Here is a 12836-nt window from a genome sequence, read left to right on the forward strand (position 1 = left end):
ACCACGGAAGACTCCTCCTCCTCCATAGAACAGACAGAGAACCAGAGCTGAACCAACAACTCCAACGCTGCATCCAGAACTATCTCCACCTGAGGCATCCAGAACCAAAACCAGGTGACATAAAAAGGCACACTCTCATCGGTCCCCCACAGGACATGAAGTTCCAAGCTGAGCCACAAGATTTGGGCACAAGAGCAGAGTGTGGGACATGAGAGCGGAATACGCCCTCCAAGCAACCAGTAGAGACTGTAAAGGAGGAGATGAAAAGCAAAGCAGATGGGACACTGAAAAGAGTTACAGCGGAAGGATCCAAGAGCAGATGGACTGAGGAGAAGGTGGACGGAGGAGAGGAAAGAACGGAGGAGTTGGCATGGTCCGGCAGAACGTGAGGGGATCGTGGCTTGACAACCAGAGGGGGAGAGAGGGAAAACGGGAGTGAGTGAGTTTACACATAAACACACTTATTCACCAACGAGAAATACGTAAAGAAAAAGATTTATTAGCCATGAATTAATCAATTGGTGAATTTATAAAGAAAAAAGAGGAAACTATTAAATAACCCTAAAAACACACTGAGGGTAGAACATATTATTCAATCTTTTCATCATATGAACAAATTATTCTTTAAGGTTTTTTTATTCATGTGTGAATTTGGGTAAGATTTAATTTGTTACAGTATAGACCTACAGTTTAAAGGGATGGTTTTAGTAACCACTCTATAAAAGCAGACAAATCTTTATTTGTATGGAAAATGTTAAAGGTAGAGCTAGTACCAAGCCAAAGATAGTATTCCAATCTAGAGTATTGATATCTCCATTGTAGCATGGTTATTACCTCAGGAGGGAAGATTAAGGTGGAAATAACAGTTGTTTTTTGTCCAAGATGTAGAGTTTTAAAAAGACAAAAGAGAGATTGCACATTTTAATTAAAAAAAAACTAATATAATTGGGAGTAATACATGGGGGGCCTTGGATCACTCATTGTGATGGTGCATATTTTACAACAAATATCGTTCAGGGAGAAGGGGTCGCTCGATCCACCCTGCAGATGTTTTAAATCTTACTTACAGCTTCAGAGGGAGCGCACGGCACCAGAGTATGAGTTTTAAAAGACAAGCGCCACCAGCTCCTAAAGGTCATCCATTCACCAGATGACCTGACATTTAGAGATGTTATTTAAAGGAGAAACATATCTGCCATTAATGTAAATTCCTGAATTAAACTACAAACCATTAATGAAATGACTTCTGTTTTTAAAATCCTTGTTAAAGGAGGGAGTAATTATCACATGCTCTGGCACCCAAGGTTCCACACACTGTAAAAGGGGTTAGCATAGCTATTTAAGTAGAACAGAATTGAAAATAAATTAGTATAATGAGTTATTGATATTCCACAAGTTTTCACACCATTTCAGGGACTTTATCACTGCATTAGAACAGATCACCCAAAGGTACTGAGTAGGAACTTTTAAGTGATGAAACTCTACAACTGTTGTAACTGACCAAAATCTTCTCCCAGAAATGACTGTCTAGAATGCCGTACCCCAGAGTAGAACGCACAACGGCCCCTTCTAGAGAACATATTACTTTCATACCTTAAATGGTATGAAAGGAGGGAGGGTAAATTTCTCAGGAGGAGACAGTTACAAATGCTAGCAGAACAAGACGACCCACCCCGTATACAGATGTGGATGACAATGATGAGTTAGTTTAAATGATATGGATGTTCGGAGATGAGATTGATCAATGAATGTCCAGCTGATGTGATTCTTTAAATTATGAAATCATGTGAAGAAGTGAGCAAAATTAAAATGGAGTGAATCCATTTCAATTTACTTCATACTATTCCAAGATAGTATATTTTTATTATTCCAATTAATTTTACACTATTCTAAGATAGTCCATTTTATTTGACTTTATTATTTTATACTATTCTAATATGGTAGATTTCATGTTGTATAAATCATTGCTATTCTAAAATGGTTTGTTTCTTTTCACTTTGTAAAAACAAGTGCCTTAACACTGAGCGTGGTATGAGAACGGTTTCTGAGAAAGGAGGGAGGAAGAAATGTTCTGATACCAAGCCATTGCTGCTATTTTGAAGAATGATATTGAATGCAAACACTAGAAGTTATACACAAGGGACAACTTTTAGGTTTGAACCAGGCAAATAATTTATTTTGTATTTTTGTAAAGTTAAGCCTATTGAACCATTCCATTTAGATTGTATGTTTGTAATATGAGATATGTACTATGCGAAGTTCAGATGAAGAACTCATTGATTTCAGTATTATACACACCTTTTAGGTGTGTAAGGAGGGACTGTTAGAAATTAAAATCAATGTTTTGATGCTATAATGTAGCTTAAACATACCGTCAGTTTAAACGCTCTTTTATACTGAAAAACCAGAAATTCTTGTGCACAAGCAGTTAAGCTTTTATTCTGAAAGTCCTTCATCTACGGTTAGCATTTAGCATGTGGCTAATATACGATTTCCTAAAGAGGTGAATTGAGAAGCGAAATGACTTGGTGTGGTGAAAACCGAAACCTACTGATTTAACACTACAACGATAGATGTCGAGATACTACCATGTTGAATATTAAATGAAAGTACAGTTTATTTGAATACATTATTGTTTACAGACGAGAGTAGCATGTGGCAACATCCGGAATGACCGCAAACCAAACGAGCCGAGAAGTATTGTTTAGAGTATTGATTACAGCGTTTAGAATGTGTTAAATGAAAAGTGATGAAAGAGAATATGAGGAGAAACGGCGTGTTAAGCATATATTGAATGTGAAAAAAACCTATCCTCTGTTTAAATGCAATAACGGACATTGGAGACGAGGTGAGCCGGCTGGCGGGGAGGAGCCAGCAGAGGATATATATAGCAGCGCCGGAGGAGAGATCCGCTGTCTTCTTCTTGCTCAGGAGAACCAGATCACAGCTGTTTTCTGCCGGAACAATATTCTGTCTGTAACACTACCGCGCCTTTTTTAATTAAAGTATCCCTTTTGAATCTTTTCAGAGACTCCATTTAGTCTCATTTTAAAGCTTCTCTCCTGGACGCGAGAATAAAGAACATATTTAACAATATTCATGTGAAAATAGTACCATATTCTGACATGCCTGTAGAAATGTTGGGTCAAAAATAATGCATACAATAGCACAGATGCCTTCACCACGAATGGCAACAAAAATATCTCATATCCCAAGCTTATTATCAACGAGCTGATGTTGCAGCTGAAATGTTCTCCAGGTCACAAAGTCAACCTCACATGATGATGTGATACCAGTTTTCAAGCCCAGTAAATATTCTCTTCCCAGAGTATATGATGGGACCAAGGTGATGATGTAGTAGGCTACATGGTTTTAATAATACTTTTGCCTTTCAATGTTTGCCATTTCAAACCATGAGCATGGTTTAAATAATATTTGCCTTGATTTACAATATGTTAACCTTCATTATAGTCCTTGACAGCGGTCTGTACTGCTGTATTAACAACGTGTCACATGTTAAGAATTTACAATCAGAATCGAGTATTCAACTAAGCCGTGTAATACAAGTTGTTAGTAGCCTTAAGGGCCTACACAGTTGTTATGCTATACCACATTGCCCTTCACTGGATGCATAATGAGCTGCACTAAACTACATTTTAGCATTTAAAATACCTAGCTATTCTTTTGCGGTTATTTTGGTGAAAGTAACTAAAAAGTAACTAAAGTAGTGTAACTCATTACATTTCTGAGACAGTAATATTGTAATGTAACTTATTACTTTCAAAAGAGAGTAATAAGTAATATGTAATATATTACATTTTGGAAGTAACTTGCCCAACACTGGTCACATCCTTATGTAAACAAACACGCATGTAAACGGCAATTTATCGAGCTCAGAAAAGTTATCGAGTCCATTTTTATTTATCGTACAATGAGTCAATTTATCGATTATCGCGACAGGCCTACTCCTAAGTACCGTGGTGAGGTTGAAAACGAACTACAATCACATTTTGATAAAAAAAAAAAAGCCAATACGCGCCGCCCTCCGAGCTGGACACATTGCATTGGTCTCTATCTGCAGCCGGAGAAGAAACGAGTGCTCAGGGACCGTCTGCAAAGTGCAATTCCGAAAAAAAAGAATACAATAATATTCAATCACTATTATACAGCTTATTACTGCCAAACTCACTACACACACATCAATAGTCTTCTGTTGTATGGGCTCAGAACAGTCTCATAATACACACATGCACACAGAAGGATTAACACTTGTATTTCATGATCCGCAAACGGATTCACACTTGTATTTCGGGATCCACACTTGTGTTTTTCAATGCACACACAAATGTGTTCCGTTTCATATACATGTACACAGGGGTGGACTGGGACAAAAATTCAGCCCTGGCATTTTCTGTCCAGACCAGCCCACTACATTATCAGCGGACACTACATAGAAGTCCACTAAACTTGCGGCATCTTCTCTCATGCATACTACAAAGGAGAGTCATATTCCTTGATAGCAGTTAACAAATAAAGCACTTAACTATGAACTCAAGGACTAAAATTGACAGCTATATCAATCAATCTTTATTCATTATAGTGTCAAATCACAACAGAAGTTATGTCATGACTAGGGGTGGGACGAGACTAACGGGAAGAACCCTTATGCTACCCTTTCAGTTTTTAGTCTGTGACTGTGAAAATCTGTTGGTGTAAGCCCAGTATTAGTTAAAACCAGACTCGGACAATAATAACAAAAAAATATCCTGACAAATAATCTAAATAGAAACATATTACAGCATTAGAGCTGAAACTCACTCACTCATTATGAAACCATAAATACAGAATTGGAAAAAAATATATATATATTTTCATAGCTGTGTGAAAAGTCTAAGACATGGGTTACAGGTCTGAATAGATATGCATTCTCATATACGTGTATGTGCACAAGTATGTATTGCTCTATACTTCCTCGTCCGCAGCCAGCCAGCTCCACTCCTCACCAAATTCGTGACCTGCAAGAAACAGCAAACAGAACTTGTACTCAGTATCTGTGTACTGACAAATATATGTAGCCATGTAGCCTTTTTGTGACGTAGTGACACTTATTGAACAAATGTATCTGTCATGAAGGATGACTTAAGTCTCAAAAGAGCCCTAAGGCCTACCTGCATAACTGTTAATTGAACTTAAAAGATATGCAGATGTTTGAAATTAAAACCATCAATATGAAAATCTTCAGCCAGGAAATAATCATAATCAAACCTTTTGTTTCAATCTGAGACAAAACAAGTTGCATAATAAACTCACAAAGTTAAGACGAAGCTCTCAGATATGATGGATGACTCAAGCATCATAGAAGAACTTCTAGCAGGTCAGGAAAACCTGTTTGACAGGAGATAATGGTAGCAGAGAATATAAAGAGACATTTATGAATTACCAATTGTCATTTTATAACACATATAGTATGTTTATTCACATAAACCTTTAAACATAACCTTTAAACATACACATATTGCATTCCTCTCACCACATTAAATAAGCTCAGGAACCTAAAAGTGGCCCAGTGAATGATGGAGGAGACAAAGCAGGTCCTCAAAAGGGGACAGAGGGAAAACAACTTCTTAGGCTGTCATATATAGGGTGGTCCACCTAAAAGAGACATGGAAACATTATTAAGTCTCTCATCATCACAAATCAAGTATGAATTCATATAACATTATAAGACACATGACATACTCAAAAAATCATAGACTTCTCAAAAAGTGGTGAAGTGGAGGCAGTAAGGGAGCAAATCCTTGAAAATGGACGGAGGGGGAACAACTCCTCAAGCTCTCACATGTCAAGTGGTCAACCTGAGAGGGAATCGGATACATTATTAAGTCTCTAATCATCACAAATTCAGTATGATTTCATAAAACATAAAAAATGATAAACTCACCATACTAGAGGAGACTCAACAGCCAAACTTTGGTGCAGTGAAGGTAGAGAGTGGAGGCAGAGAGAGAGCAAGTCCTCGAACATGGACGGAGGGGGAACAACTCCTCAAGCTCTCACATGTCAAGTGGTCAACCTGAGAGGGAATTGGATACATTATTAAGTCTGAAAAATAAATAAAATGTTTTCCTCTGTCCAGCACCTAGAGTTTAAAACTTTTGGGATGTGCGTTTCTTTCAAAACCTTTTTAAAAATTATTAAGTATGAATTTATACAACATTAAAAAATACATGATAAACTTACCAAATAACAATGGTCCCAAATGAGAGAACAAGTCCACATATAGAACAGAGGGAGAACGACTCCTCAAATATATCAGAACAACCTGTAATAGAGAATAATTGATAATTTAGTGTACATGATCACACCATTAAGGATCAACACATAAGCACAATACAACTTCTGAAAAGCATCATTAAAATGACAAATAATGAATTACTACATCCATAATGTGTGATGTGTGATAATAACAATAATATTAAATATTTCTCGCCTTATCAGTGGAACAGCTTTTTAAGCAGCTCACTCTTCTCTGCAAGTCTGTCTATTACAGAGTCAGAGTCCAAGGACATGAGGATGTCTTTCTCTGTGGCCATCAACATAAATGCCTCCAATTTATCAGATGAGAGGGTGCTTCTGAGTCTGTTTTTAATAAACTTCAAATTGAAAATGTGCGCTCACAAGCCACCTGTGCGAGGGATAATGTAAGCAGGTATTTATAAGCAAGGCCTAGGACAGGGTATGCATCTGTTAGCATGTTGAAACGGCGAAGTATCTCGTAGCAGCACAGAGGGCATTCTTTGCAGGAGCAACAGCTTATGGGAGTTATCTCAGCCACTTTTGTGTTGTCCTCCTCACCACCTGATCCATCTTCTACTGTTCTTGCTTTGTACTCTGCCAATGGGGATGCCTTCAGCCTGTTCCACTGGAGTGCAAAGCTTTTCAACTCGGCCTGCATATTTTCCTTGGTTGCCCTGCTGTCAAATCCTTGCAAGCACTTGCTTAAGTCTTGGAGGGCAGACTGGGGAAGAGCACTGGTGCAGAGCTGAGGGAAGTTTCTGGGATCCAGACATGCCAAGTCAGCATATAGATTGCCGTGTGTTAAAAAGCGCCTATGAATGGCTTCAATTGCTGTGTCCATGATCCGGTTATGCACATTCACCTCATAGGATTTTTCTGCATCATCCAGGGTCTCATCCTGAGCCATCTCTCCAGGCAAGACTTTCTTCATCCTCCTCCTCTTTTGTGGCAGTGTGGCCTCCACTTCAATGTCCGTGTCATCTCTCTCTTGGATTTCTGTGATTGTCCAGTTGACAAATGTGTCTGCTGCTTTTTTTACAGATTCAAAATCTCTTCCCAAGATTTTCAGCGTATCCTGTGTCGATGCCACCATTCTGTGAGCAGAGAGGATGTCCAATCCTGCCGTCTGAAGGTATTTAGACAATGGAGAGGTATGTTCAAATATGCGGAGGAAGATTTGAGCCGTCAAGATCGTCTCATACTTGAGCAATGACTCTGCATATCCTCTGGCCATGACACGGATACATGGTTTCACTGTTGCCTGTTTCTGTATAGCTGATAATGTCAACAGCACATCAACGTACAGAACCATCTTCCGGTTTTCCAAAGGAGCCAAACACCTTCTTCAGGGCCTGATGCTTGGCCCACCAGCGTGTCTCGCCAATAGGAGCAAGGCGTCTACGTCTCTTGTTTCGGCCTGACTCTTCCCACACATTCATCCTTTTATATGACTCTTTGATGAATACCGCAATGCCATTGAGGAGTACAAACAGGGACCCACTCTCAATAACAATCTGGGTTGTGTTTGCAAGCACCAGATTTAGTACATGTGCGTAGCACCATACATGCACCTGGTTTGGAGATTGTGCAGACAATAGTGAGGAGAATCCTTTGTATTGGCCTTGCATGTTTGATGCCCCATCAGTCGCATTTCCAATGCACATGGTCTTGCTGAGGCCCATTTTGTCCAGAACTTCTGACAGCAAGTTGACAAAGGCCTGTCCAGTGGATGAACTACACTTCAGCACTGCAACAAGCCTCTCATGAACAACATCAGTAACATACCTCATAATTATAGAGCATTGATCCTGAGAGGTGATGTCCTGTGTTGTGTCCAGCTGCACTGAAAACATTCCTGCTTTCTTGATATCACTGGAGATGTTTTTTTTAATCAGAAGGTGAATTGCATCTATCACTGAGTTGACTGTGGTTTTGGAGAGTAAAGTTACAAGAGAACCTCTGCCTCTCGTGCCACCAGACAAATGCAACTTTTTGCTGTTCTCAATGCAGCTGTCCAGGTGCTCTTTTAAACAGAAATCATACTTCCCCAGTAGAAGTATGAGTTCCAAGAAATTACCATGATCAACTGTGTGGTCTTCCAGAGTATATGCTGCCTCATTTTCTGACCTCCTGTATGCAAGCCCCCTCTTCCCAAGAACCTTGATGACATCTATGATGCGCTCCAAAACCTGCCGTCTCTTTCTGACCTGCTCTCTGTGCGCCGACATCTGACTGCCACCAAACACACTGCTGATATCAGCACTGGCGGATTTCAAGAGGTAAGCTTCAGCACAGTTTCTGTGTCCACTGCTTCTCTCATGCTCCTCTGTGCGCTGGTGTATATGCATCCAATCTGACATTCCACTGATGAACAGACTGCTATCAGTTCTCTTACCGAATGCCATGCAGATGAAACAATACAGCATGTGACGCTCTGGACAGTACGTCAGCCACCTTCTACTGGTGCCGTCTCTGCTACAGAACACTTTCTGCACCACTGGATTGCTACTTTTTTGCTGAGGATGGTAATTTAAAAATGACTGGAGATTTCTCTAATCAGGTTGTGAAAAAAAATCAGTTATTTGACTGGCACACTCATAGCTCTCAACAGCTGTTTCCCTCTCAGGTGATCCTGTCTTTGGGCTGACATACTCCTCACTCTCTACAGCCTTTTCCCTCTCAGGTGGTGCAGTCTTTGGGCTGCCTGAATTGGTCTGGCTCTCTCCCTGAACCTGTCTGGGCTGGACATAGGGAAAGCATTTATCATTGGATGGGGAAATAACTCAAAACCACAGAATAATGTACAAGATAAAAGATTAGTTCATATTGAACGAAACATTCGCGAGCGTAACAACACTAGTGGCTTTGCCATGTTTTCATTATGACACTTAGTGTTTTCCAACGCAAAAAAGTCAGATCTTTGTGACAATACCTGAAAATGCTCAAGACAGCACTATACACAGCCATTTGAAAACTACAGTAAAAGTAACACATTTACACAGAAATTAAAGTTACACACAAATTGTGAAATAGTTATCACCTCAGTAAACAATAAATGAATTGAAAGATTACAATAAATTCAATGGCAAATATTGCAAATTAATCTAATTATTTCCTATAGGTTTACTTATATTTTGTGCTAAAATTCTAAGTATCTCATCTGTATTTACAATACAGCTTGATTCTGCAGCTTCATCTCTACTTACAGCTCGTTGGTCCATGTGAACGTTTACTGTTGCTATGGCTACAAGAAACCGCTGACGTTAGCAGCTCTTAGCTAGCCTAGCTAAATCATCTGAACAATAAAAACCCATATCACAATTCGGCATATTTAAACAAAATCAACCACAACTACCAACATTCACAGCCCTTCAACTCTGGGCTAATATGTTGTCACAAGTAGGACTATGTAGTTAATTAGGTCACATCACATTCAATGTAAAAACATTTTCTACTTTTTTTTGGACATGTCTCAAAGATGTAGCCTAGCCAGCCCCAGGCTAACGTTACTTACCATGTATGCCTCCACTCGCTCGTCTCCCGGCGCAGCAGCACCTGCTGGGGCGGTGACCACGGCACCAAATAGGTCCGTCAATTTAGAATATTTAGCAGCCTCCACCTTGAAGGATTATTTGAATTATTTGAAGGATTAAAGTAACGTGGTATGACAGGAAAGTTCAATCTGGTATATTCCTTTTAATGTCACCTTATATATATTCATGTGTGTTGAATTAGAAGGGACAAAGTATCTTTTCCCTCCCCCAATATATTGAGGTGAATTCCTTGTGTTTAGAGAGAGAGGTGAGAAGGGGACACCCTTATTTGGGAATAGGCCAAGGCTCTGGAATGCTTCCCTCGTAAAAAAAGGGTGTGCGTGACACAATCTTGTAGCAGATGTGTATGTGTTTTCATTGAAGTAAATATAAGAGCTACATGATTACTGGTCAACTATACCTCTGTTCTTATTCTTTCATGTGTGGGTACTAAATGGCTACAAACATTGTGGAGAAATTAGCTTAAACATCTTTTATTACTCTATATGAAATAGAAGCAGTTTTTATGACAGGGACGAGAGAGGTGGGGGAGGGACACATTCCGAAGAGGTTCAGCAGGTCAATTGTCAGGGGAATCGACTTGTTTTCAATAGAGGTGTGTGGTTAGTTACTTTGTGTTAATAATAGCAGTATGTGTAAAGGAAGCTGGAAATATACAATGTGAAACCTTTTATTTGAAGTAAAGATGTGAACAATAGCTCAAACAAATGGAGGGGCTATAGGACAAATGAGTGTGTTCTCCATAGGTAAGCCTGTGTGAAGTTTGACTATTTGAAAAGCATCTCTAATACTGCTTAAGAGTATAGGTAATGTGTTCCTCGTTGTTATTGATATGAAAGTAATTAACATGTATTACGTATATTTAGCCAACTATAACAACTATATCTTAAAACATAATTTTAACTTGTGTGTGGCAGTCAGGAGGCGGGAAGATGGACTCAGGGACAAAGGGCCATAAAGGAGATGTGTGTGTGCTGGCTACAAGCTGCTGTGTCGCACTGATTGGGTGCGACAGGCCATGTGTTGGTCTCTGCCAATAAGATGACCTCTGGGGGAAAGCACGTACACCTCCTCCTCCTGTGTTTTAGTATGAAAGACTGTGTTTTCCTTTGGTTCGCGCTCTTGTTTTTCACCGGCCGTTCCTGAGACCTGTCTCACACGTGGTAGAACCTGAGCCCGGAGTACTCTGCAGAGTGCTTCGTGATTTCTTTGTATTTGTATTTTGTATCGTTACTGTTTATCATTAAAGCAAGATTATTGTTTCACTTGCATTCTGGTGTTTCTTAATCCCTTTATAATCCCGAATTCACCCAGTTTAGCAAACGACACGCGGAGACGAGGTTGGTTTTCAACATCCTCCAAATCTCCAACAAGTGGTGACCCGACGTTTCTGAGTGGGGTGTTTTCGGGGAAGAGACCACCAGCGGCAAGCGGACGAATGGTCCGGAGAAGAGGCCTAGAATAATCTCTGACAACTAAAACGAGGATCCTTCAATTGAAAGGTGAGCAGACAAGCCTGTTTCTATCGAAGGTCTGTAATTGGCTAAACTAAATTTTAGAGTTGTCAGAGACATATTCCGGTGTCATAGTTGTTGCGGTGGAATATACAAATACATATTTTAGATAGGTAGGAAAGTTATATAACATAAAAGTGAATCAACGAGGTATGTAAGACGAAGGTGAAAGGCCCCGTACTTTTTTCAGAAAGGAGACGGCTGAAGACTCGTTGGGGGACGTCCAGTGACCGTTTTCAGACGGCATCCAGGAGACGAATCTGAATAACAATTCTTAGGTTCATAGGAATCGAAGTTGAGTTATAAGTAAAATCCAAAGGAGAGTAACGCAACCTTCAAAAAGCAATTTTGAAGTGACCGGACCTCATTAATCCTTTGTTCTGTGGGGGTTGCTGAATAGACTGTACGGGGAACATTTTTTCTGTGAATATTTACTGGTAACAAGGACAGTAAGTCAGATCAATAGATATGAAGTCTGTGAATATTTACTGGTAACAAGGACAGTAAGTCAGATCAATAGATATGAAGTCTGTGAATATTTACTGGTAACAGAAACAGCCTAAGTCAGATGAATAGATACGAAGTCATAATGAAAGGAGAATTTTAATGAGAGGAGCGTGAGTTAAGAGCTTACGAGGACAGTGGGTTCAAGCAAAAACAAATTGAATAAAAGGATAGCAGAAGTGTTAATTGTTGAAAGAAGCCCCCCTTTTCCAAAGGAGAGGCTGAGAGCTACAGCAGGGGAGAGGGAAGGGGGTGTCAGTATTTGTCTGTGAGAGTTCCCCCCACCCTTTTTCCTCTCGAGAGCAGCAGCAGCAGCCCGGAGTGTGTCTGCTTGCTTTTTTCTCTAGTGATCTGAAGTTGGAGTGAAATACATAGAAAATTAACAGATCAAGGTTTGATTTGAAGTGGAAGATATATTGAAATAAATAAGAAACAATGATTTGCTGCTATTTAAATATAGTCTTTGAGAACTGATTGATACCGTTGCATTGCGTTGTGAATTTCATGGTATTTGTCATTAACTAAGGATTGTACTTAATTATATTCCAAGGGGAAAATTATATTAAATACAGGAACAAAAGAGTAGAAAGTAAAGAGAAGATTTTTGTAAGTTCGTCAGAGGGAATCTGTTAATGTTTAAGCATGACAGAGGTCCTGCACGAGGTTTTGCTCCGGCCATCTCACACGGTTACACAAAGGGGTGATTTATGAGAAACTTGTGGTCAGGAGAAATGAGATGTTTTGGAAAGTAGACAGAGAGAGAGAGAAAAGTAAGGTTGTTGCTAAAATATAGAGAGTAAAAGTTATATAAAGTTAACTACTATTCGGGAGAATGTCATATTGTTGAATGAGTAACCTAAAATAAGTGAAGATGGTGAAATAGTTTGATTAAGGATACAACCGGTAACTACTGATTAAATACGCAGTGATGGTGTACATGAACATTGAGAGTAGATTAAGTTGTTTT

General features: G+C 39.5%; 1 long non-coding RNA gene across 1 annotated transcript; it reads right to left on the bottom strand.

The window, feature by feature from the left end:
* Positions 1-4373: 4373 nt before the first annotated feature.
* On the bottom strand, positions 4374-6324 carry LOC307047031. The gene is made up of 6 exons (XR_013810326.1): positions 6241-6324; positions 5942-6073; positions 5740-5855; positions 5531-5652; positions 5311-5385; positions 4374-5015 (listed from the first exon to the last, which is right to left on the bottom strand). It is a non-coding gene; the product is annotated as an uncharacterized lncRNA (long non-coding RNA).
* Between the last annotated feature and the right edge of the window lie 6512 nt (positions 6325-12836).

Source organism: Notothenia rossii (genome assembly GCF_949606895.1).
Source record: "Notothenia rossii genome assembly, chromosome: 7".
Classification (NCBI taxonomy): Eukaryota; Metazoa; Chordata; class Actinopteri; order Perciformes; family Nototheniidae; genus Notothenia; species Notothenia rossii.